The sequence below is a fragment of the Ixodes scapularis genome, unplaced genomic scaffold (genome assembly GCF_016920785.2).
Source record: "Ixodes scapularis isolate PalLabHiFi unplaced genomic scaffold, ASM1692078v2 PGA_scaffold3__209_contigs__length_174095766, whole genome shotgun sequence".
Classification (NCBI taxonomy): domain Eukaryota; kingdom Metazoa; phylum Arthropoda; class Arachnida; order Ixodida; family Ixodidae; genus Ixodes; species Ixodes scapularis.
In genome coordinates, this window is record NW_024609868.1 from 19,705,762 (window position 1) to 19,732,660 (window position 26,899).

Sequence of the window (26,899 nt, forward strand, 5' to 3'; positions counted from 1 at the left end):
GCACGCGCGCGCTCTCTCAGCCGAAATTCCGCCAAATATGTGGAAAGGGTCCCAAACCCTTTCCCTTCCCTCCTCAAGACGCTTCCCTCCTCTTCATTCCCCATTTCTCCGCTCCCGCGCCCGGGCCACGTTTCCTAAAGGGGAAAGGAGGTATCGTGTTTCCCTAGAGAGAGGAGAAGACGTAGGATCGAAGAGGGAAGGAGGGAAAAACGGATTGACGTCATGTCTTGGAGCCGACGGACGAACCAATCGGGGCGCACAGAACTGCAGGTGAGAGGAAGACGCGTCCCTATTGGTCGCGGCGCGGGGCTGCACCTGCTCCCATCCCCGCCAGTGAGGGAACGCGGCGCGCCCCCTTTTTTTCTTCCGCTTCCTCGCGTTCCCGCGCTTTCCTCCCTACACTTGCGCGCCAAAAACGTTTGCCGCGCCAAAGCGCGCGCGCGCGGTTCGCGCGAAGGCGGGGTCGTTTGTTCCTCTCCCCAAAACAATAAAAAGGAGAAAAAAAAAGGAAGTAAAGCAAAAAAGAAAATCGGGAGTTGAGGGAGGCTCCGGCACAGGCCCAGAGATCAGGAGTGAAGGGCGGACCGTATTTTGGGAAGAAGAGAGCGAAGATGATGACGACAGTGTGGAGGAAAGACGGCAAAACAAAATGGCGGAGAAACGGAGCTCTCTCCGCTCCTGCGCATGATGGCCGCCAGTCCTTAAAGTGATCTCGACGGTTCTTACGCCAACATTTTGTTCGCTCTCCAAACTTTCGCTCTTCTGTTTTCTTAATTTTTTGACGTTTTCCAGATTTCCGCCATCGTGTTCCGCCCTCGGGATGCCAGTGCGAAGTCGTCGGAAAACCTTTGGATTATCAGCTGCAGTTCACTCAATTAGGAAGTGCAAACGTTTTCCTCTCCGTGTCTGAGTGTGTGTGTCTGTGTGTTTGTGTGCACTCGTGACTTAAAAGCTGTCAAACTGTCAGCGATTGCTTCTTTTATCATTTATTTATTTACTTATTTGGGGGTGGGGGGTTCATTTATGTTTCGTGCGCACACTGCCGCGATGCGGATTATGACGAGTGTGCTCTGGCGGTGATGACAGTGCACACAGTGAGGATGCAAGTTTCGAAACATCTCAAAGTTCCCCAGTGTTTGTGTGTCTTGCGCCGGTTTCGGTCGTCAGCACGCCAGCATCCGGAAGGCGCACGAGGCAAATACAAAGCTGTTTAGATCCCTGCTTAAACACGAGCTCTCTTTGCGTGAGCCGTTTTGTTTATTTGTTTTAGACCGTTCCTGGAGTGTGTGCGCGGCTCTCTTGCCGTCCACTCAATAACATCCCCCGCGAAGCTTGAAAGTGAATATACTCCGCTGACGGCGACGAACCTTAAGCAAACTTGAGACCACTCTCGCGGACGAATTAAAGTCCATTCTTATGTATTCTATTTACGAGTTACATTGGGATAGAAAAATTACCTTCTATTCACGCCTTCCAGGAATTCACTTTTGCCACGTCACGTATCTTTGAACAGACTATTTCCAGGAATCCATGCGCGATGGTCATTTCAAGAGTGGACGTCAGTACGCAAGCGATATTCCAGGCACGAGTGAACCTAGCGGAAGTCAATCTGGCTGGCTTCTGCTGTGCCGGGGATACCGCTGTAGCGAACTGATAATTTCACTAGATTTATTCAATCACTCTCTTTTCTTTTTAATGTTCTAACTGAATAGCACAGCGGGATTATTATGGACGCATCTCATAAGGAGGCGACTCAGAACCGCTGCGCACTGGGAGTGGAAGTCAGTCCGCTAGCGGTGTTCCGGGTTTCGGTTTTGATTTCCAACCAAGGTCGCGCGGGGCCCTGTTTTGGCCTTTAGAGAGATTTTGTCCTCAAGAAGAACCTTTTTCGGAACTCGTTGCAGTCGTGTCTTCCGCAAAGAAAATCCGCGATACTGTCCAAGATCAGGACGCGCACGCCACGTTTAAGAGAGCTAAAATGAAGCGCTAGCGTTCGCGCACTTCAGTCAACTTCTGGGACCATTCGTGGAAGTGAACGGTCAGGTTCAGTCTCACTTAACACGAGTACGAAATAAATTTAGTTATTGAATCAGAACGTATGAAAACGATACTTTTGCTTCAAACTATTGGTATCTAAAAACGGCAATTTTCAATTTTCGTTTTTTACGCCACAAGCTAAAATGGCAACGTTAACGAGGCAGTCTGAACACACATAAAAACAAGTTTGGCACAAAACTCACACGACTAGCCCGCTCGCAATCCATTTGACGTCGTCCAGCGGGATCATGGCGTGAAGTACAGAAAACATTACAGCAATACTCGCGCTCCTTCTTGCGCTCATTGCACCACTTTCCGCGGTTGTGATATCGTTTAGTGTAATATTTGATCACCCGAGGACAACGCAATGACAGCCCGATAACCATAAATTTCGGACAAGTTCCCATGATAAAAAGAAGAAAAAGCCTGCTCAGAATTAACTAATTTATGTCATCTAGTCTCCTTTGAATAAACATAGTATAGTGTTGAACTAATATGCGGCCTAATGATATATCATATGCGCCCGCAAAACGGCGGGTTGAGGGTGTGTCAATTGTGCGCTGGCTACAAATTACGTGGAAAAGGTACGTTTATAAACCATTTTTTATGTGTAATTGAGCAGGAAGCTGACGCACCCTCGATTAGGTGCTTTTGGAATTACTCACTGACATGCAACCGCAAAGAGTATACAGACGAATGGAGAGGGCGTAGCATAACGCGTCGCGATTAATGAAGCATATATGCTTGATTAACCGGGATTAATCGCCTGATTAATCGCACAATAAAAAGGAAACTATATGGAACACACTCCTGCACGGCTACGCCGTGCACGAGTGTGTTCCAAATAGTTTCCTTTTTATTGTGGCTGGAAAATTGATAGATTAACTTTTTGTTTAATCAATGAATGGTTCAATATCGGTTAATCTTTTTAACTGGTTAAGAGGTTGAGTTCCCAGTTATTAATTTGTGAAAATAAAATAAAAACGCGTTCTAACTACTTGGTTTTCATTTATCCCTTTTAGCAGGCAGCACTGTTGTATTTCACGAGAAAAAAAAGCTTTAGCGTCCCTTACGACTGTCATCCAGAGTTATAAGGTTTACATCAAAATGTATAAGTATTTCACTTTTAAAATCGCTCGCTCGTGTTTTCTTTTAGTGGGCGCTGCAGCGTCAAGTTCCAAATGGCTGCCTCTTGCGCCACTGATGACATGAAAAAGAAATAGGGAGAACAAAGGTATAGTTTCACAGATATCTTAGGATGCTTGAATGCCAACGTAACCAATCAATCGAATACTAAATCGATTAAAGCGTATCGATTTATAGGGTCGTAATGTTAATCTACACCCAGTCTTACTTTTTATTGTAGCAACTTGCACTAAAATCTACGTTCGTCGGGTTATCACTGCAGTGCGCGTTCTTCGGTGCACAGATAATTGTATAAAAATGAAGCCTAATCTCTACAAGCTGCGCGATGAGCATAAGAGGCTGCTGCGTCAGTGTAGCCACCAATGCTTCTCCGCTGCACACGTCACCCACGGATTCCTATTTACGACGTCAGTGGATCGCGAGAGTCAATCGCGAGGGCCATGTGCCAGGCTCACCATCATGAATGTGCTTGAACTTCGTTGACGACAAGCGTATCAAACCCTACCCGCGATTCCAATGCTCCGACTGAGTTAGCACTGCAAATGCCATCATTTTATGACATGTAAAGACGGCTTCAAAGAACCTTCGTGCCACCGTTCAAGGAGCAGGTATCAAATGCCGAGAGCTCGCGTGCATATATCCCTGGCTACTTAAACTGCTCATGTTTCGTCGTATAGTAGCAACTAAACCCAAGCCATCGTCCTCATCCTCGTTCTTTCGAGGAGATAAGCCTATTTTATTCGGCCCGCCAAGTGCTTAGCCGAGCGTAGACAATAACTCTGTATACTCACAACACTCTATACTCAGAGCAAGAACTAGCCAGTATCGCCAGTGATAAACCACTAGGCGGCGGCGTCGGCGCCGCAATTGCAAGGTGCATGGCAGCGTTCTTATGAGAAAGACCTGTAGCTGTGCCGCCGCTGCACACTGTGTCTACGATCCAGTCTAATTTATCTGTGACGCGCGTGACGCCAACATAAGACAGGGCGAGCTAAGACTAAGCACAGAAATCCAAGGAGTCACGTAGAGACCGATACATCGTGACCACAAAAACAATGCACCAGTATTTTCGTTTCTTTTTTCTCGCATCAGAATAGTGATACTCATCGCGGAATGCTCAGTTTCTCCACAAATGTAACTGCAGGTAGTGGTCCAGATCAGGTACTAAAGTGTTAGAATTATAATTTTTGTCTTATTCAAAAGTTACGAGTGATGTTTTGCAAAATTTTAATGGTAAAATGGAGGTCGACGACGTGGATACATGGAGATGAATGGCGTCAGCTCGGGCTTCATTTTGCAGTTAGAAGTTTTAGAAAATTTCATTTAAATTTTCAATGGGATAGCGGTTAGCTACGAAACCTTGGGATCTGCATGATCGGGCCCGTTAGCGATTCATTTGGAAGAAAAATAAACGTTCAGCGATACATTTTTTTTTTGTGTTGAGAAAAACACGTAGAACTTTTTATTTTAGGGACTGCTGTACTCTAGCACCTGTTTCTGACGTGGCCCTGAGGCGGTAGCGCTTGCTACAACACAGGGCAGGTTCAGATGCCTCGTTCTGTGAAAACCAAATTGCTGTGCTTGCGCAGTTCCCAAACCTGGTATGGAAAAACGCGCTTATTTAGAAGCAATGAGTTAACCTGCATCGCTCTATCTTTATACTTGTCCGAGAGACCCACCTTTCGGCCTCAGGTTTGCGATACCTAATTGAGTTTTGCTTAGTTTTGGACTGGGGCGAAGCAATGGCAATATGTGTCGACGCAATCTATTTATATCCGCGGTGATGATTGATCTCGAATTTATGCAAGGTCCGGTGAATCGTTGCTTGAGAAGGGTGGGGGTTGGTTGGTTATTGATTTTCAGGACGGCCGCGTCAAATATGTGGGTCGATAGAGAAGCAGAGCCTTCTCGTGAAACCATTAATATTGTTTTACGCCTAAAATTGGCTATAGGGGCGGCCGCGTGCGTGACTTCAACATCCCAATGGAAAGACAAGAATCCCGAGTCTTACGAGGGAACTCGAGGATGCTATTATGTCCACCGGACGTTTGTACCGTGCGCGTTGAAGGAGAACGTCCGTCTGGTAGCTTCAACACAATAGGGAAAGGGAATGGACAGACACCAGATCGTTTCTCCCGTCTGTATTGCGAAACAAGCCAATAAACAAAATGAAAAAGAGGACACCGCTCTTACGCTGCGCATACTCTCCGTCGGGCGACAGGATTGGGTTTAGTTTGCACAATACGAAATCATAGTCAAGGGTGGCGAGTTAACCCTAAACTCTGGAGAAATTAAACAGGACTGTGTCTTTGTGTATCTTTTTTGCAAACGTCAAAATGCAATATTTTTTTTTTTTTAATAATGGCGATATTACGTCAATTAAATTGCGAAGAACCATTGATGGCAGGTAGCTAAAGGCCGGACCACACATGCATCGCGGCGCTGTGATGACGCAAACTCAGCGCTGCATGATCACTATACTCTCAGCTCTTACTCATCGCTAATTTTTTGTGGAATCAGAAAAAGGCAGGGTGACGAGCAACGCAGATACAACGCTCACTTCGGGCCACTTCAGCGCTGAAGTAGCGTCAAGTAAGCGCTGCATCTATAGCGCCCTGCTACCGACGCGATGTACATGTGAACTGGTCTTAAGCACGATCTTTTGTCGGCTTCTTGTTTCTTCACGCGACCTTCCGACGTAGCAGGACGAGTCCGTCTTGCGTTTCTTTCCAAAAGTCACTCTCTCTTCTCCGGTGTCTTCTTGGCTCGTCCAGAATGACCCTACTCAGCACGTTACTGCTGCGAGGACTCGGCCACGTATACACTACACTCTAAGAATAGCTCATGCGACTACTTTCCCGCACAACACTCGGAGAGCCAATCACCGCTACTTACGGAAGCAGCTCAGCAAATGACGATGCCGAAACATATATGTTTAGTCCAAAAAACGCAGTCTGAGTTATGACGTTAAGCCCACTCTAAAAAAAGCCTGTGCGTATACTTTCATGCAGAGCACTCGGAAAACCAATCAGCGGAACTCACGGAGGCAGCTCAGCGAATGACGATGCCGAAACATATGTTTAGACCATTGCTTAATGTCACAGCTCAGACTGCGTTTTTTGTTCTACAGATATGTTTCGGCGTCGTCATTCGCTGAGCTTCCTCCGTGAGTTGCGCTGATTGGCTCTCCGAGTTGTGTGTGGGAAAGCAGACGCACGGGCTTTTTTTAGAGTTGATAAGCGCCACGTCCCACGACTCACGCTGACGCTTCCCGGTCAAAAAAAAAAAAAAAAAAAAAAACCGCTGTACAGAAGTTTTGGTTTTATTAAAAGACGTCCAACATGTGTATATATATATATAAATTGCTTTTCTCGATCACTCTGCACAAACGCGGAAAGCACAAAGTGTATCGTGCATGCAGTACTACGTTACGATATGATTGGTTGCGGGGAGGTTTTGACCTTGTTTCGGATGCGTTGCACACACAATACACTCGCGTGCTTCCCAGGCTGATCGGCGCAATCGAGACAACTTTAAATTGATTCAGGAGTGAAGAGTGTGTAAGCAGTACGCTATAGTGAGAACATAGGTGTATACGTGAAGTGTGTCTGCGGGTAGTGCTTGCGATTTGTTCGGTTAATGAGAAGAGATGCGTCATATGAAACAATCCTCGAGGAATTTGATTCATTTACTACCTCCCCCCAGGAGCACATAAAGAAAATGACTGTATGTTTAATTTGTTTTAAATTTAATGGTTCAAAATTCGTCTCCGGAACAACCTCATAGCGCTAACGGTTTTTGTCTTGAGTTGGTTCGTGAGGGTCGTCCGAGTTAAGCTGCGCATAATCAAGCACGTATTCATTTGAATGGGAAATAAAATAGCATAAACAGTTTTAATGGGTACTCGTGAAAATTTTGCAATTAAAAATACGTGAAATATAAAATGTCATTGGCAAGATGGAGAGAGAAGCGACTCGGCTAGTCAAGAAATCACACACAAAAAAAGCGAAACAAATTTTGAGCTTTACGATTATTTTCTCCTTTATACTTTTCATATCCGTCTTTTTTCCCTTTGACCATCTCTCTCTCTCTCTCCCTCCCTCTCTAACCATTTGTCTTTCTTTTTCTCAATTCGCTCTTTTTTATCATTGCGTTCTATCGAAGAATCCTTGGAGAGCAATCAACATTGATCTTCTCCTCGTCGCTTTGTCCTTATCCGCGTAGTTCCATTCGGTTAGGTTTCAAAAACGTCAGGTTTTCTTTCATTTATTTGATCGCATGCCTTCCTCTCGTTCCGTCTCGAAGCCCATCGGACCATCGGCCGCTTGCGTCGGCTCTGTACGTCTTTGTGTCGAGTCGGCCATTCCTCGCAGCCACCTCTATTTCCTTCCTTGATATATTTGTTTGTTTTGTTTTACTCAGTCCGTTCCACTCGTCTCTTCCTTCGCCGAAACGATTGATCCGTTTATGGCCCCCGCCCCATCTCCAATGGCCCTCTTCTGCCTTCTTTTCCCAGTCCCGAACAAATAACGGCTTTACAGCAGCCTTCGTCACGCACCTGAGCACACGCGCATCAATGTCCGCGCTTTTTTTGTACGACTCTCCTTTGTATAAAGGCTTTGTGGCTGGGGCTCGTCAATATTGATGACCCAAACACCAATTCTTCTACCTGACGTTACCGCATGATGGTAGGTTGCCTGCGCAAGCGCAGTGCCCCACATGTCTTGCATGTAAACACGCTCTTTTTTTACAGTATAAACACAAGCAGGTGGCCTACATCCGAATCAAGGTTTCTTTCCGATGGCGCCTTTACTAAAATCGAATTTCGTCACACGACCGCGCTTTTAAAATTAAAGCGCGGAGAAACAAGTCAGGCTTCGTGCCATCGACGAAGATATATGCGTAGAAACGCGGAGGTCGAGCACGTGCGTGCCGCCTCAATGTTAACTTACAATGACGTCGTAAGGTAACCGAATTTTGAAGGGTGATTGGCGGAAATCTAATAAAGTAGACGTAACTCCGTTTTCACTTTTTTTTCTTTTCTTTACATTAAGCGTACAGCACCGCGCCGCGGCGTTGATTACTAAATACTTCTGTTCGAAAAAAAACAAAGAAAAAACACGAAGGACGGTAACATGCAGTCAATCTCATGTACTATATAAAAATAGTTTTTATTATGTTTTCGTTTTTCTTAAATTCTTTCCAACTAAAGTTGCCATATTTACGACGCGCTCGCACTGTTCAGCAATCACAACTGAAATCGCGTGTTATATATTCATAACGTTCTTTTTTGTTTTGAAAACGTTTACGCTTATACGAAGACAGTTTAGCCGATGGGTGAAGCCTGTTCTCCGTTAAATTACCCGTCTTCGCGACATCACAAGTTGCATCCCGTCATTATAGATAAATGGAAAGTAGATGTAAGTTCGTACAGGTTCCCCTACCCCACCACTAACGTTGACGTGGCGCACTCATTTCCGGGTCTTTACTCACGACCACGATTACCTTCTGTGCCCCTCGTAAAGACGATTATTATGCCGAACGAACCACAAACACGTGGTCGAACTGTGCGCGTGGGGTCCGCTAAGCCGTGTCCCACTGCTCATACATCGCACAAATGAAAGACTGCGGACACCGTCCGAGCCGTGTCTGCTCCTCGTGTGACGGTCGCACCGGTCGCACGCACACTGTCCGCAGACAAGTTTGAAGCGTACATATATGTGTACGAAGCAAACAAGCTCCGAACATCGCTGAGGCGTTTCCGCCGACAAGTTTGTCATCGTGTGTGCAGCTGAACACCGAGACTTTTGTATGATCTAGGACTCTGGCTATGAAGGACGTGAGCACTGCGGCTTTAGCGTCACTGTTCTGAAAGTTGAGAGCGCATTTTAAGACTTTCCGATAAACAGGCTAAAAAAGAAAAAAAAAAGACATTTCCGGTTTCTCGACGTGTTTTGAAAATGAACTGCTTGGGCCGAGAGCCGAGACGCTGCCAACTGAGACAGACTGCATACGGAATCGCACCCCAACCACGATGTCGTGTGACGTCACGGTGTCGTCACGTGACGCTATGACGACACGAGATACTCGGGCATCACGCGACACAGTTTCGCCGCGTAACACTGCGAGTCACGTGTCGGCATGGCGTCACGTGGCGCTGTTACATCACATGACAACGTGGCGTAAGGTGACGTTACGACGTCGGCCGCTACAACTGTATACTAACCGCGCGTACAGGAACACACACACACCCGGAGGCCCGTTGCGAAACTTCGCCAAAAAAGTTTTGTCATCTTTAAAAAAAAAACAAAAAAAAACACTTTCGGGATGAAATTTTACACATGCATGTGTGTAAGCGTAGAAAATGCTGAATAAGCGACGGAAACAGTCATCCTGAGTGCTTTCCCGTGTACTATTTTCCGCAATATCGTTTAGGGAACGCTCGTTTGAACGCGGGTGCGCAAGATGGCGTCGTTGTCGCGTTATACGTAACGCGCGTCTACTCCGTTTTACTTTATTTCCGACCGCAGCTGACGCGATACTGACCGCAAATATAAAGCCATGTATTAGCCATGAGAGCATGGCGTGGCGCCACCTGACGGGCCTATCGTCATGACGTGGGATGGGGGATCACGTGACCGTTTCTCGCACTCTGTTAAGGGTGCATGTGTCTCGGTCTTCGCTGTTTTTATTTCACTGCGGGTGTTTAAGGCTTTATTTATAGGAGTTCTTCGTTTTTGTACTCGACCCGGTCAAGTTCCTAAGTCGGCTACCGTACGGATGCTTCTGTGGAGCCGCTGAGCCGGTTGCAGGCGAGCAGGGAACTGGTCGCTGCAGGGAAGCGCGGCGGCGTGGACTAGAGGGTACGGGCCAACTTGTCTGGCCACGCACACCTTGACAGAATATACATGTCTAGTTGCCTTTTGTAACGCACATTTGAGTACTTCTTGGTAACGCCGGTATCCTTCTCTGACCATTGTGTTGTAGCTATCAGGCTGGGTGAGAAACGTAAACAAATGTCTAGATCCAAATGGGCACTGTGGAAGTTAAACAACAATTTTCAAAAAAAAAACATTGACTTTAATGAGCGACAAATCACCTGTTTTATGGCCATTCGTAGTAGTACCGAACTTTCCATTTTTGCACAGTGGGATAGTTTTAAGCAAAAAAACTAAAAGCATCGCAATTGAGTGTGCGTGTATTCAGGCATATCACGAGAAAGCTAACAGACGTGCACTTACACATAGATTTCACGAACTGTATGAGCTCGAATGCGAAAAACCAGGTAATTTTTTATGAGGAAATTCGCTTTCTGAAGTCTGAGCTCCAACGCAACGAGCTTTAACGTTACCGAGGAGCGGCCGTGCTATCAAGATGTGAACGCCTTGAATAGGCTGAACAACCAACTAAAAGGACTTTAGATGAGGAGCACAGACACGCCTTAGCAAAAGAAATTCCAGAGTTGCTATGTAATGGCGCTTACTCAATAAATACCGACAACATTATGACCGTACTCACACAGCACTATCAAAACTTATTTGGTCAGATCTCACCTTCATCAAATGAGGAGTATCTGCCTCTCGTTTCACTGCTGTCCAGCTTGAGTGACGAGGACTCAGAATTACTTACTAAATCTTTTTTTTTTCTTTCAAAGAGATATGCCAGGCCGCAGAGTCCCTTCCTAGCTCGAAGACACCTGGATCAGGTGACCTTTCAGCAGAATTTTATAAGCAACACATAGACATATTTCCATTCCTCCTTGAACTTTTTACAGCTTCACTTGAGCATGGCAGGTTACCTCCATCGTTTTATCAGTTACTCCGTGTTAATACCAAAAATCTCTGACTCTGACAAATTAAGGACTGTTGAAGGGTATCACCCAATAGCGCTCTGCAATGTCGATGACAAAATATTTGTAAAAATTCGTACTAAGCGCTTACATTGCGCTATTTCAAGAGTGGTTGGAGCACTTCAAACATGCGGGATTAAAGGCCGCACAATTCAGAAAAATATTCATGTAGCGCGATCTCTTCTTAATTGCTGCGACAGTTTACAAGATCAAGTGGCCATGCTTCAAATTGACCTACCGAAAGCGTTCGACAGCGTTAGCCTTTTTTTTTTTGTTTTGTTTTTTTTTTGTTTGCTCTCTCAGAACACATAAGCGTAAGAAAGGTCTTTCTTAACGGTATAAAAATGTGTTTTCCGAAGCATTGATTCGATTAATAGTAAACTGTGCTCTTTCTACGCCAATTCACCTTCATTCATTTGTAAAACAAGAATTTCCCCCGTCTCCCATTCTTTTTGCATAATATTTGGAACCTCTGTGTCTAAGTATACTGAAAAGTACAGAGGATTATAAATTGTTATCTCATAAAGAGAAAGTTCTGGCTTATGCCGATGATGCAGTTTTTTCTGTGTTGATCAGCACATTATCGATGCTGCATTACAATTAACCCAGCAATTTTGTAAGGCAGCTGGAGCGCAGGTTAATACCTCCAAATGCTGCGGACTTTGGTATGGGATTTGGGTGACAACTCCCTCGGATTATGCAGGTAGGGCTTGGTCTGGCGTGCCGACTACTTACCTTCGCGCTTCTGGAATGTGTTCGAAATAGCTCACGCTACTGGACAGAAAGCGTCACAAAACTTAAGCGCCGAGCGGACATGCTGAAGCCTAAGTCGCCAAACTGTGGTACGTGCTACAGGTTATTCACTGTTCCCGGGGACACCTTCAACATTTTCATGGGATATTTGCGACCTTCATATGGGCCTCTTCATGACAGCCAATGCGGCGTGACAATCTGTTTCGGTCTATAGAAACGGGAGGACTAGGCTTAACCCACCTATTTGTACGGAAGATTGTTTCACGTTTCATGTTCCTCAGAACGTCTTCCCACCTGTTCATTAGGACCTTCCTCCAAACTCACTTGATGGATTTCTTCCCTGACTTCGTTTTTTCATTCGTCCACGTGGCAATGCCTCGAACTTATTGCTTTCTTAAAGAAGTTGTGGAAGATTTTTAGTTTTTGTAAGTGCGATTTTTTTTTATTATTTCTCTACTGTTTCCAAAAAGGAGCTCTACCATAACCTAACAAATTCGCTATTTCGACACCATTTATACCGCAGCCAATATTAAAATAATACAAAACAACATGTTTTAAAACGAGTTTGCAGAATGCGTGTTTCCCCAACTGCAAAAAAAAAAAAAAATTTTAAGCTTCATACTAACGCATTTCCCGTAAAACCATGGCTACGTGACAAAATCATTTTTGTACCGTGGTCGGTCAACTGACGTTTATGCAACACGTCAGAGACTATTGAGCATTGCTTTATTTTTTCGTACAGATGCATACCTTTTCTGGGATGTATTTCAAAAGAATATAAAAAAAGACAAGTATATCAGCGTATACTCTATTCGTTTTCTTCCTGTGGAAGATTTATAAACATTTCCCCCGATTGTTTTTCCTAAATTTTGCACGGTATGCAGAGTCTCTGGAAGACTCGCATGATAGACAGAAACGCTGAACCACCCCCAGGACTACCAAATCAAATTTTATCGAAACATGCAACCACGTAAAAAGTGTCCTTGATGAACTCGGGGAAAAGCCAAAATAGTATTGGCGAGTTGAAAAGTGTCTTTTGTTTCCTGATTTCTGATACAGCCGAGTCAGCACTGCGTACCCAAGGAGCTATGCAAATTTGTCTAAACTGTAGAAGTGTTGGTGCAAATTTATCTGAATAGGCTTGTATAGTTTCAGTGCACACTCGTTTTAAAACTGCATCTGTAACCCATGTCTAGGCTTCCATGCAATAAAAAAAAATTTCTCGTGGCCCAGTGGTAATGTGCTCACTTCCCGAGTCGTTAGTCGCGGGTTCGATTCCGTGCATCAGACTCTCCTTTTTTTATGTTTTTGAAGCATTGGTTTTTGTAACTTTTCTGCGATGTCGGAATTTTCATGCGACGAATATTAAAGCTTGTGGATAACATTTAATTTCATAAACTTTTAACAGATCATCTAAAGGCCAATGACAGTTGTTCGTGTGCAGCATTGCTGTTTTTCTTTCTTCTGTCAAAATAGATTATGCAAATATTCCTGTAGCTTGATTTGGGCCCCTACATCTATAGGCGCGAGTCTATAGATGTAGGAACGTACATTAATTACTCAATAGCCTGCTAAAGCACGTTCAATAAGCGCGAATCTATAGCATTAAGGACATACATTTTTCTATAGCTCGAAAAAGAGTATTAAATAGTCGCGAGTCTATAGCTGCATAGCCATAAATTATTCTATAGCCAGCTATAAAAATCGGAATGGTCGAGATGCTATAGCTCTGAAAACATAGATTTTTCTATAGGTGGCTATAGCGTGTTTTATAGTTTCTTATGGCTGACCATAGTGACCATAGAGGGCCATAGGAGGTGATAGCTCACCATAGGATTTTCCATAGACGTCCATAGACCATTTTCGCATGGGCCAGAAGATGTTGTCCGCGCTTCATTTGTTTCTGCAGAACAAATTAAGGTCGAATACTTTTTTAACAGCCCCCGTATGCATTAACTCACATATGAGTACCAGGCTCATTCAACGTTCTCACTACGGCAGAAATGAGACTGAAGTCATAATTAGTCCCCGCGTTTCGAGTGTTTAGTACATAGAACTGCTCCCTAGCATCTAATTTTTACATTTCAAACATCAATTTCTTTTCTATCACCTCCATAGTGTTTCATGCATCAATATTTTATGTTTATTTGCGTGTTTGCAGAGATATCAACCACCCCCACCGCAGCTGAGGAGACCCCTGTCCCCGGACTGCCCACACTTGCGCGGCTGATCGCCACGACCGCTGCTCCCAGCTTCGATGCCTTTGTGGAGAAGATGAGGGCTACCTTCTCTGCAGATATCTCTGCAGAGAAGGAGCAGGAGAGGACGAGGGGACAGTCGCTGTCCGAGGAGTTGCGCCAGAGGATAGGCATGGCAACTTTGCCATTCTTTCAAAACAAAGGCACCAGTGCCGCACTACATGGGGCCTTTGCTGAAGGCGGTGCTCCGCACGAGCACATACCAGTCTGCCGCAATGCGGCGCGGGCTGAGCATGGAAGGTACTGCGTGGGTCAAGTATGTCTCAGTTGTGAAGTCGAGGGACCACACGTCCACTGTGGAGGAAAGGGGTCTTTCGATTTGGAATGCGTTTCCTGTGATGGGTTGTATACCGTGGATGGGCTTTGACTTTCACCTGCGCATGCTGCGAGGGCGAAAAGCGAATCTTGGAAATGAAGTGCCTTAATGTGGTGAAGAATGCCTTCTCAAAGGACAAGCCGACGCCCCTGTTCTGCACCCAGATTCAAGTCCAGATGGGGATAACCAATATTCCAGTGTGCGATTTTTTCGTGTACAAGACTTCAGACGACTGAAGGGCGCTTACGGTGTCATTTGATGCTGGACATTTTCTGAAATGTTCGGCTGTTGTACACACCCTGTATAACAAGTACATTTCTAACACACTGATGAGGCTGGCACGTTCATACTCGTGGTAGTGGGCCCCAAAAAGGGCTAGTGCAATAAACATTGCATATGCATTTGAAGCCAGCGAATAAACAAAACATGGCAACAAGCAAGTGGTGATACATTCATTTATTACGGGATGCAAGACATCGAATTTGCAAAACTAAGGTGGCATGGCAACATATCTTACAGGGGTGTTGAATGGCAAAGCTTGTGGCTCTAAACGCACGATCTGTAAATGCTATGGACTCATTTCTGTGTTTTGTCAACCTATCTCCAATGTGGCACGGGAAAAGAGTACCTCGCGCGAAGTGAACTAGGAGATTCTTGGCTAGTGACAGTTTGCGACCGAACAATACTTCTTTCTTTCTACCCCGCTACAATGAACACTCATTGTTCACAAGTGACAGTGGGGTGCCGTGTTTAAACCGCCCCATAAGTGATCTTTAGATTAACTGAAACATTACTACAGGCAGCTAAACAAAGGCTATCATGCCCTGTCCAGCAACGTACTAACCGCTTAAAAAATTGTCGTTGCTGAACAAGGGCTTTGAGAGGTTTACGAGACCTGGAATGATGGCAACATCATCGATTTTTGGAAGGAGGTCTGCGCTGAAATAGTTCCGGAAGATTCGGAACAACTTCATTCGCTGAATTGCACGAGCGACATGAACGCGTGCGGCTGCGATGCTCGTTGCTTGTGGCGTCCGATTTGCTCAGCTGTGTGTTTTTACGGAGAAATGATGGTCGAACCAACTTTACCTTGTGTTCGCGCAGCACAGCTCGTCAAATAAAAACCTTTTGTCAACCATTACGCTGTCGATAAAGGGTAGGCATTTCTCCAGAAGCCCGCTCTTCTTTATGATACGCGTGTCTGAGCATCTGCCACAGTATGCCGGACTCACATAGCTAATTAAGCCACCTGGCGTCTCGCACACAAGCACCTTTGCAGTGTGAGTTCCCTTGTAGTGGCTGTAGATAAGCAGCTAAGACTCCGTGTTTTTTTTTTTTTTTTTTTTTTTTTTTTTTTTGCAGAGGAATTTTTGTATTGTCGAGCACCATGCGACAGTCCCTGTGATCAGGGACTGGAGCACAGCCTCCTTTTCGAGCCAGAAAACGGCGTGCCTGAGCACTGCTGCCAGGACCGGTACCGACGCCCCGAATACACTGGAACCTGTCGTCCTGGACACCAAACAATACACCAAGAAGAGAAAATGTCAGATTGTGATAGAGCTTCATCATCATTAGCAATACTGCGTCATCGCTACTGATTCTGAAGTCCTTCCTCCGGTTCAACATTCGAGACTCCCCATACAGGTCGCCAGATGTTGTAGAAAAACTAAAAACAGAGTACACAGGTTGTTAATACAAGAGCCGGTTCGTTTTTAACCCGTGCAATCCCGAGTACTTGATCTTTCTCAAGCTGTAGGGTGTCGGCTTGACTCTCAACGTCTTTCTTTATGCTGTGAAGTTTAGCTTGAAGCCCTGAAACATTAAGAAACAACTCTGGTGTCAACTAGAATTATGCTGACATGACTCTCACACTGGGCGTGATATGTCTACTTTCTCCTCACCAATGGGATCTGAAGCATCGGCATCCTGGTTTGGTAGGCCAAGCTCAACCGAACCCTCGCTAGGGCTGGCTTCCTCAGAGTTCAGATCTGCCAAGGTAACTGCTGCCGGCAGGTCATCCTTGGCTGTTGATTCCATGTGAAAAAATACTCTAAAATACAGCTCAGCACTGGAACTAAAATAGACACGACTATGTTCTATCTTGTGATGACTGCATAAAAAAGTAAACAGGTATGCAGGAGCCAAATATTTGAAACTTGGTTATCACACAACATCCACTGATACCACAACTGTTCCCTACAAATGAGAGCACTCACTGCGAGGTTTGCATGTGTCCACACTTGCCCGCAGCTTCAGGGGCTGTCGCAGCTATACGGGGGCTTGTACAGTTGCCGTAAGGGCAGATTCTGGGACGGCACGGTTCCTGGGTCGAGTTTCCTGTTTTTTGAGCCTGACGAGAAAAAAACAAAACAAAAAACAATCACGACGGAGCGTGAGCATGCGTCGATCTCGGCCGTCTGATTGCCAGCTTTGCTCAGTTCGCTCGCGTGGCTTTGGGGCGTCGTGACCCAGGAAAACTAGCGAGTGTTAAGCACTTAAGATGCACGCATGCGTGATATCACTCTCTGCGAAAACTGTCTGTGTCTGTACCTTACGAGCAAAATGCGAAAGAGGGTCAATCTCTGACGGGCGCCAACAAAATCCCCCCCCCCCCCCCCCCCTTGTGGAGGTTCACTAAAATAACTTCAGAGCACTTACCGAACATCTTCGCTCCAACCGCATACACGAAGTCTTCATCTCGAAAGTGCTTGCTGCACACTGTTGAACTCTTAGAGTTCAATTTGACCATTCTCAGTTTCACAAGTCACTCCGTGCGCAGCTGCTTCTCCTTGGGGTAGATGTGGAAGCTGATGTTTAGGTCGGTCGCGTAACTGCGTAGTTGCGGCACCGAGCAGTACTTTACCATTTTTCCCTGCGCACGGCAGCTGCCGAAGACGATCCACGCGCGTACTGATCGGGCTTCAAACACAGAAACAAATGCGAAAGTAACGACCGAACGGTTTTAGAAGACACCGATCAAAGCAAAGCGGAATAACTGTCCTTATCACATGATCCCCCATTTTACGTCAGGGTCGAGCGATTGCAGCGCACCCATCACTCCCGCTTGGGGCCAGACTTTTACGAAAATCGCCTTCTACGAGCTGCCATCTTTGTCTGGTGGACTGTGGAACGCCTTTCGAACATGCCCTGGTGATCTGCTGCACGATATATCGTACGCTGCGCATGCGTCCACAGATCAGTGACTCAGCATTTTTCGCCCGGGTAACCAGCGATGCTAAGGTCTATAGCATCGAGGTCTACCCGCTATCCTTTCGGTCAAAGCCAATCAGAGTTCGGCGTCGTTCTGACGTCACCGCAACTCCTGCGCAAGCAGCAGACGACGGACTTGCGCTCCGCATAGGATCCGATGGTGCCAATGGAGCAGTGCCAAAAAGCGTGCCGTCGCGGTGCTCGTCGTCTTTGTGCGTCTGCTATACACAGGTTAAACCAATCAAACTGTGCGCGATTCGTTTAATCAGTGATGGCAGACGGACACAGGCGATGAGAACACGATGACGAGGCACTTTTGGCGCTGTTTGATTGACTCCGTCGGATTGTAGCGTCGGCTTGAGGTCCCGGCTACAAACTTAGAGATTTTATGAAGCTGAACAGACTTACTTGCGTCGAAACACTCCCATTGTGTGCGCTCAGACTTGTACGTAATGCGTTACAAGTAACAAGTTACTTCTACCTCGTTACTATTTTCGGTAACGGGTAACGTATTTAGTTACTGTTTTTTTAGAAAAGGAACAAGTAACGTGTTTAGTTACTTTTAAGGGCAAGTAACAAGTAGCGGTTTCTCGTTACTTTTGAGGAGCTACGAGAACAATACCGCTTAAACGGTGTTGTTTTTATTCTGAACTCAGTATAAGTCTATTGCGAAAACGGTAGGCAGCCAACCCGAAAAAACAACTAAACAGTACGACAGTACAGCAACGTATATCGCTGAACATGTCAGTCAAACAGTTCGACTGATGTGTTCAGCGATTAACGTCGCTGTACTGAACTCTACAGGTGGGAATGCCCTTCACCCAGCGAACACAATAAGGTTCGTTGGTTGAACCTTCTAGAACCGGGTATGGACGCAATATAGCCCGGAGGTTGCGAACACGGGAGGCACAGAACCCGCTGTCCTCAATGAAGGCGCATGCAGTTCCCAAATATTCGCCAGCTCTTCCTGGGGCCCTAAGCTGGACACTTGGCGAAAACGTCGGCGAGAAATCTGGCGGCCTTGATTGGCCAACGCCGCACTTGACCTTGGCGACGGCCAATCATGGCCATTGAATTTCTCGCCGACTTTTCACCAAGTAACCAGATTAGGGCCCTGTAGTACAACACTGCCGTTCCTTCGAGCGCATCGGTAGAACGAGTCATCAGCGTCGCCGGAGATGTATTTTCAAGGAAGCGGGAAATGTAACTCATGAAATCTTCGAGAGGCAACTAGCTATTGCTTAAGTGTAACGACTACTAAAAGAAAAACAGTAAACCATGACACAAGGACAGTTGTGTATTTGGTCGTCAAAGTAACGTGAAAAGTAACTCATTATTTTGAAGTATAGTAACGCGTTCCTTTTGAGAATCGGTAACGAGTAACTTACTTAGTTACTTTTTGAGGGAGTGATCCCCTCAAAAAGTAACTAGTTTGTAAACACTAAAACAGTGTTTACAAACAAGCCCGCTTTGCCCACACCAAGTGTGGGCACTGCGCTTCCGCAGAAACCGAATTCGGGAGGAGTGAATCATTTGCGCATGCGCAGTATCGACAGCAGCGCCACCGAAGGGGCGTGATGTCAGTGAGTTGAGTTGGTCTATACTGCGTGTACAGATATACGCTTCGATCCCACTTTGGACGGTCCGCAAAACTCGGTGTCTCAACGTGTCGCACTGGGATTCATTACAGAGGTGCCCGAAGGTGGTGCATTCGTTATTTGAGAGTATGAATACATCAAACTTCAGGAGTCAAAATAAAGTAAATAAAATCTGGTTTTGGCTATACAAAAATTATCGCTAAGCTTTTTTTTTCTCTCTTTTGGAATCATCAAAACGTAATTTTGGGCTATTCTGGTGTTTATTACGACCGAAAAGTTGGTGAATTTGAAAGAAAATACGATTGGCTTACCTATTCTTCGCCTTATTTGACCCAAGTAAACGCCACAGTGACACGAAATATTATTTAAGCGTACATGTAATGTTTAAAAAAAACAGGTTCTTTTTTTTTATTTGCTCAGGTTAACCAGTCTCTCCACAATTTTAGTGAAAGCTACTTCAACTTTCTGACAGCTCTGTAGTAAATTCTAGCACGATACGTTAAGAACCCCATTGATGCGGACCGTCCAAAGAGGTGTCGGAGCGTTAGTCAACACGCGGTATTTGGCAGGAGACCGAACTATAACAACCCCTGAGGTACACTTCATCGGTTCGGACATCAAACATAAGTTATGTGTTTGTTTCCGATGTAGCGTTCTGCTGACGTGACCGAATACTACTTCAGCACTCGGCCGGTCCTCGCGTTCAATTAGTAAAACATCGATTAAATACGATGCACAGCTGAACGATGATACAGCATCATTGTCCATTTGTGCCTAGCGCTCGATCGAGGATGTTGGCGTATTAATGCAGTCCACGGACATTGTGATGGCTAAACACCGAGCTGTGTGGCAAACAAGCCGGGCAAAGCACCCCCCCCCCCCCCCTTCCCCTACCTAGTTGGGTCTCTTTGCCGATATGTTTAACGTAATTAAATTATTTCTTGTTTAACCGGGACACTCACCTGTATAAATATTGCTGGAAAATCGCAGCGCTGTGCAATTCGATGCAAATGTTTCCCGCGTGTGCTAAGTCCGAACTTCGCTTAGATAGGCTTGAAAAGGCTTGGCTTGGTCGTTTTCAGGGGCATATACTCGTGGACAACTTTCTGAGGCAGTTATGACGAGAAGAGGAGTGCGCGTTCACTGCTTTTAAAGACGACGTGCGCACGCATTTCGTACCTGCATAGTCACAGAAAGTTGTCCCCAAATGTCGTGTGACGTATTCACTTGTTTCGCGTCGTTTCGTCGCATGAGCCCCGTTTCGAGCGACATGCGCGCCAATCTATCTTTAGGACGACATTGTTACGGATGTTTCTGGACCTAGACTGACGCGTATAGTTGGTTTCTGGAGGTTTCCGCAGCCTAGAAAGAGGGAACGCGAAAAAAAAAGAGAGAGAGAGAAAGAGAAAGGGAGATAGAAAGAAAATGTAACTTGAACTGCAACCGAGTGACAAGCTCCGTTTGCCTTTTCGGAGAACAACGTTGTAAGGCTACGGTTATTCCCGATCTCACCTAACCTTTCGAGGCACGTCTGACGCCGCCTTAAGTACAAACAACAGGTGGCAGGGGACAGTGCCCGAGGCATGTCGTGACGTCTCCTGCTTTGCTCGCGCAGATCCACTGCGCAGTTTTCGCGAGTTCAGAAAACAACATCGGCGATTCTCATCGATAGCTTATTCAACCTAGTTTCACGGCTTCGTCTTTAGGCCACCAGACGCTGCGACTATCTGACTCGCTCGAGATGGCTGGCGATCGAACCTGCTGCCACCGCTTTCTGTTCTATCCGTTAGGTGCCGTCGATTCCGCTGGCATCACCGGTACATGGCTCGCACTGGCGTCAATCCAGCCGCCATTGTGATGGCGTCGTTGTTGAGTGGATGCCTTTTGCAGCGAGCATTTCGCGCCATCGAATTGGTTTTTCTCGGCAATAATGAGCAGAATCGATGACCAACACGAGCCGATGACGTCAAGTACGAGCAACGTATACAAGGAGTTTATAATCGGTAGGAGGTGGCGTTACATGGAGCGAAGTGTAACGGAAGTAGGCGTGGTCACGAAATGTCCTCTCAGTCTCTCGGCTAATAAGACGATCCTATTGCTGTCTTTTCTTTTTTTCTTTTTTTCTTTTTTTTTCTTTTTTTTTCTTTTTACTAATTTTTTTTCATCGTTTACCGCAGTCTAGGGTAATTTTCATCTTGGTTAGGAAACTCAGCGGATGCCGCCATGAAAATATGGGCCAAACATCCGCGTTGCCATGGCATTGCCGTAACAACGCGGTTGTTCGACCCATTTTCTTTTTTTTTTTTTATGGCGGTGCGACTTTGAACCCAACACTTTCCTGACCAGGAAGAAGTCGAAGCGTAGCGGACGTTCTCAACACCACACTGGGAGCTATCGTCTAGAGCGAGTCGTCATAGCGCGACTCTGGAAAGCGAGCGTGACAATGGCACTGCAGGTTGAGAATGGCACCGCAGGTTGAGAAAGCCGTACAAGCCCTGCTTCCAGTATAGCTGTTCGTTTCCCTCCGCCATGATGACAATGCGGGTTCGCATCGAAACTTTTTTCGGCGCGCCAATCGTATCGAAAGCCAGCCGCCACAGCGAGCAAACGGAGCAGATGTAGCCTAACGTAGTCGACCGAGCTGCGAGCAGACGATGGGAGGTTGGCTGAGAGCACGTCGGTGCGCAAGGCAGTCTGGGATTGAGTTCTTCTCCGGCTTTGCTGGACATTATGTCATGCCGGATACTTCCGTATTTAAACATCATTGCACACTAAAGTTCCCTTGATGCATCACGAGTCGACAGCGGCGGCGTTGCAAAGCTGACAGTTAAAATCGCTCCAATGTGTGATAAATGAAAAAAAAATATATATATATTTCTTTTTAGCAGAAACTTTATTATATGATTTACTCCTAGCCACTTTTTGTAACGCACTTCTGCTACGGAGGTGCGTCTCACGATTGATGTGTCACCGTTTGGCATGGAACTTGCGCCCCCAGCATGTTCCGCGTACCACAATACCGGAGCCTTTGAAGCATGCATTTGAGCGTGCTTAAAAGACTCCAGTAGTGCGGTACGCGGAACACGCTCACGGTTTGCTGAATGTCTATATTATTTGCGGCTTCTAGGTGCGAAATGCGAACCAAGTTCGTCGGTGCAACATCACGGACAAGCAACACAATGCATTCTGTATGGTCATTGCCTTTGTCAGAATACTAGGAAAATGGCCAATTTGGAAAATAAAAAAAAAGCAAATGCCCTAACTTCCTGATTTATCTCGGAATCCCATAACTCGTTAGTATAATACCTTTTTTTGTACGATATATATATATATATATATATATCCGAAGGAAAGCTTTCGAAGCAAAGGAAGTACGAAATAGCTTGCTATATTTTCAAATATTCGTACCGAAAAGCAGGCTTTAGGTAGAGTGTACTAGAAAGAACGAGTGGGGCCACCATATGAAAAAAAAAAAAAAAAAAAAAACCCACTTCGCTCGTAGTACACTCTCGGGCGCTAGGAGCGAAGTGGTTCGGATTAGCCGTTCTTTATGAAAAACGCGTTTCGTTCCAACGCCAAGCTCGACCGGCACACTGGTCAAGGTCATAGAAACGAACGCCGGACTATATTTTTTATACAACCTAGACATCAGATGTCACGTACATAAAGTCACCGCGACCTGACTTGTCGTCACAACGCCATGCGACATCAGGACCACGCCTTGACGTCAACATTGTCATGGACGTTGACAACGTGCGTTACACGACATCAAGACTGCGTTCTGACGTCATAGTTTGTTGACAACAACGACGGTGTCAACGTTGACGTTGATGACGGCGACGACAACGTGACGGGACGTCAAGATGACGGCGTCCTTGTCAATCCAACGTCATAAGGACGCTTGGTGCCAATTCGTTGACGTCGTTGTCGACATGACGCCACTCAACGTCACGTAGATGTCCCGGCAGCTTCACGACGTTGACGTCATCGTCGACGACATTAAACGACGTCAAGACTTCGTCGTGACTGCGCGTCGACATTGATGCTGGCTAAGGCGACGACGTTACACGCCGTCAAGGCTTCGTCGTGACGTTGACGCTCACGGTGACGTCAGGACGACGTTAACGTGATGTCATAGCGATGTCTGACGTTGCGTGGGGCGTCGACGTCGACGTCGGCATCGGCGACCACGTCCACATTGTCCTCGATGTGGCGCGCGACGTCATAATCACGTCACACCGGCGAATTGATGTCGCGTAACGGCGTCGTCCTCAACGCGACGTCACGACCGCGTTACAAGGGCGACTTGATGTCGCCAAACGGCGTCGTCCTCGACGCAACGCGATGTCACGACGGCCTTACGACACTATCTTGGAGTCGCGTAACGTCGTCGGCGATGACGTCGTAACATCGTCGTGTCGGGGTGCTTTGACGTTACCTCAGACGTAAAACTGATAAAAAATACAATATAGCCCCTAAGGGGCTATATTGACCATATGACCTTGACCTGTGTCGTTGCTCGATCGCAGCGAAGGATCGAAGTGGCTTGGTTCCACCTGATCGCTTTCCACATTTTGAAGTACAACTGAAAGCATGAGCGGAGCCTGTAGTTCGTCCCACTCTTTCCTTCTAGTTCACTCTACTTTAGGCTTTTTACGCTCGTGTACTAGTTTTGTTTTGGCGCGCTAAAGGATATGCGGTTAATAAGGCTCTAATTTATCCCAGCCGAAAGTTCATTTCATGATGTTTTTAATAAGAATAATTTCGTAGTGCAATCAGATCGGCAGTCTATCTTTCTCTAAATGCAACATCTGTGATCTCTCTCTCTCTCTTCCTCTTTCTCTTTCGTAAAACACAGATAGACAGTCGACCCCTGCGACCTATACGGCAAATAAGTGTCATCGGCGGCACAAATAGCCCGCAGCATCCGGAAACGCGAATCTCGGCCTGCACCTCTTCTGGATTCCCAGTTTTCAAGGACATCGACCACTGGCGCCACCCATCTCCAGACGCCGGTACCATCTAAAACTTTCAATGAGAAAATTCGTTTTCCAGCCACAAAATAAAAATTACGGCACAGTTTTCAAAGCGCCTCGAGATATGAGTCCTTGAGGGCATTTACATCGCCTCAACACAAAAAGAAAGCCGAGAAAATAGTGGAAGGTGGTTCCCAGCGCGATTGAATTTTATGCTCAGTTTGCATGGAAAATCTCGCAAGAGGGACGCACTTCGCGATATTAAATTATTTGAGGCTCATTAAAAAGGGAGCCAGGACTATACGCGATTCCTTTAGCAAGTTAGAAAAATGGCAGTACCTTCCAGAAAAGTTCCTGAGCGCATTTTGCATGACTTACCTCCATGTGCCGCACCGAGCGACCATACTCAGAGTCTTAAGCAAGGTTTTTACGGTCTTCAAGCTCTCTGCGGTGTGGTGCTGCGGTTATCGCGCCAGGCTTGCATTCCGTTGTCCCGGTTTCGATCCCACAGAAGTTCATACTGTATTGTGTGCATCGCCTCGCTATTGTGGACCATCAAGGCGTGGACAAATCATCATTTATTGGTTTCATTCTTCGTGCCTTTTTACAGCGGAGCTGTTAAGGGCTAGTTTCCCCAGTTTCATGTCCGTAGACAAATAAATCTCGACACAAAACTCTGGACAGCTACCGCCATCTATGACCGACGGCGGCAACCTTCCCAGCTTTTCCACTCTAATTTTCACATTTTGTGTAATTCTTCTATCTTGACGTTTCGCGGTAATCCTGCAATGCACCGTCTCGCATCGTTTAGTAAACTTTATAGTTTCTCCATGTTCTTTTTGTCGATCTTGTAAAATCTTAGCCCATACATAATTTTGGAGATGAGCACTGTTTGAGTCAGTGTTCGGGCCACTTTTTCTCCCGCCCCTCCAAGTCTGTTTGCGATTCTTCTGATTAGCGATGTTCCTTGTTTACACGTTTTGGTCATTCTTTGCATCCATTTAGTTGGGTCGTTCCTAACATTGGCTGTTATTCCCAGTATTTTGTGATCATCTATCTTTTCGATGGCTTTGCCGTTAAATTTTAGTTCCACGTTTGCAGGTGCCTTATAGCCGAAAATCATATGCTGGGTCTTTTCTAGCGAAGGTTTAAGTCCAATCGATTTGAGATACACATCGATCGTGTTTAATCCCTCTTGCCGGATTTCTTGCTGGCGTTTCGAGTGGCCTCTGTTTGTCCACATTGTTATGTCGTCCGCATATACCGTACAGTGGAGTCCTCTTATTTTGTTAAGCGGTTAAGCTGTTAAGAATGACACAAATGGGTCCTTTTCCCAAGTTTTGAGGAATTACGAGCGACATAGGAAGAAATGCCAAAAATTAAGATGCTCAATACAAAAGAAGGGCGACGTATCATGAATCTTTTAAATCAAGACTCGAGCGAACTGGATGACTTTCCGGAACAGATACCACCGTGGGAACGGATAATGGTAGTTCCAGGCACGCCCATTCCCAAGAGCATGGGTCCTGATCACCAGGAAAGAAGAAGAAAATAGCCCAAAAAAACACAACGACGAAATTGAGCTCATCCGCAATAACCCCGATGTAGCGATATATTATACGGGCGCGGCGGTCAGCAACAATAACGCAACGATAGCTTTTCACCTCCTACAGATAGAAACATGGACATACCCAACAGCCGCAGACACCCAGGAAGAAGTCGAAGCGCAAGCAGTCTTGGCTGCAGTAGAACGCGCAAGCAGGAATGCAGTATAAAAGAAAAGAATAACCGTTTTTACCGATTCACAAGATGTCATTATAGTATATAAGGTACACCATGCGGTAAGGCCACAATACGAAAAATCCTAAAGGTGGCAATAACAACACTGAACAAGAAGAATTCAACGATACTCCTACGTTGGAAATGAGATTGCCAACAAAGTCGCGAAAGAGTATAGTCGTTCCCTCTTTTCCGACAGACCAGGCCAATCTCAACGAGATCACCCGCACTCTACTGTATTAAAAAGTTTGAGTAAAGAATACGATCCTATAGCTACCATAAATAAGGCAAAGAAACAACTACAGCAGCAACTACGAAACAGGCATCCCGAAGAACAGGGCCCCATCCCTTCTGGACTCAAAAGATACCAAACAGTTCTCTTGAGAAAGGTAAGGACAGGAAGTGCTATAACCCCGCACCTCCTCAAGAAATTGGAGACGCAAGAAAAGTTGACACAAGACCCGGAATTCATACCGAAACCACCAGAGTGTAACTTCTGTAGAGAAAAAACCCCACCAAATGTCGATCACCTCCTGTGCAAACACTTCAGAAGAGAACGGGAGGATGCACCTAATAATAATAATAATAATATCTTCATTAGCTTTGAAAAAATACAGGTGTAAGCGTGCTGGCCCACGAAAGCAAAGATGCTTGTATGTGGGACCAGGCAGGCAACAAAATACCGTGACACATTGAACACTGGAGAAACAAAACAAACAAACAACAGCAATGTAGGCATTTGGGCAACGAATACGCACTAAGTAATTATTTAATTATTATTGCGCGAGCGTGAGGCACCATTCTCTTACATTTCGTTTTACCGCACGAAAGGATGACAAGTTCAGCAAAGATTCTGGCAAACAGTTGAACATCGAAGGGACATAGTGTCGTTTTAACTTTTTTCCATAGTTTGTTTGTATCTTAGGGACCTTGAACCTATCTGTACGCCGCAAGTTTCTTTTTTTTACCTCTTGTTT

General features: G+C 45.8%; 1 pseudogene; it reads left to right on the top strand.

The window, feature by feature from the left end:
* The first annotated feature begins 14,204 nt into the window (after positions 1-14,204).
* LOC115320551 lies at positions 14,205-14,718 on the top strand (annotated as a pseudogene).
* The last annotated feature ends 12,181 nt before the right edge of the window (positions 14,719-26,899 follow it).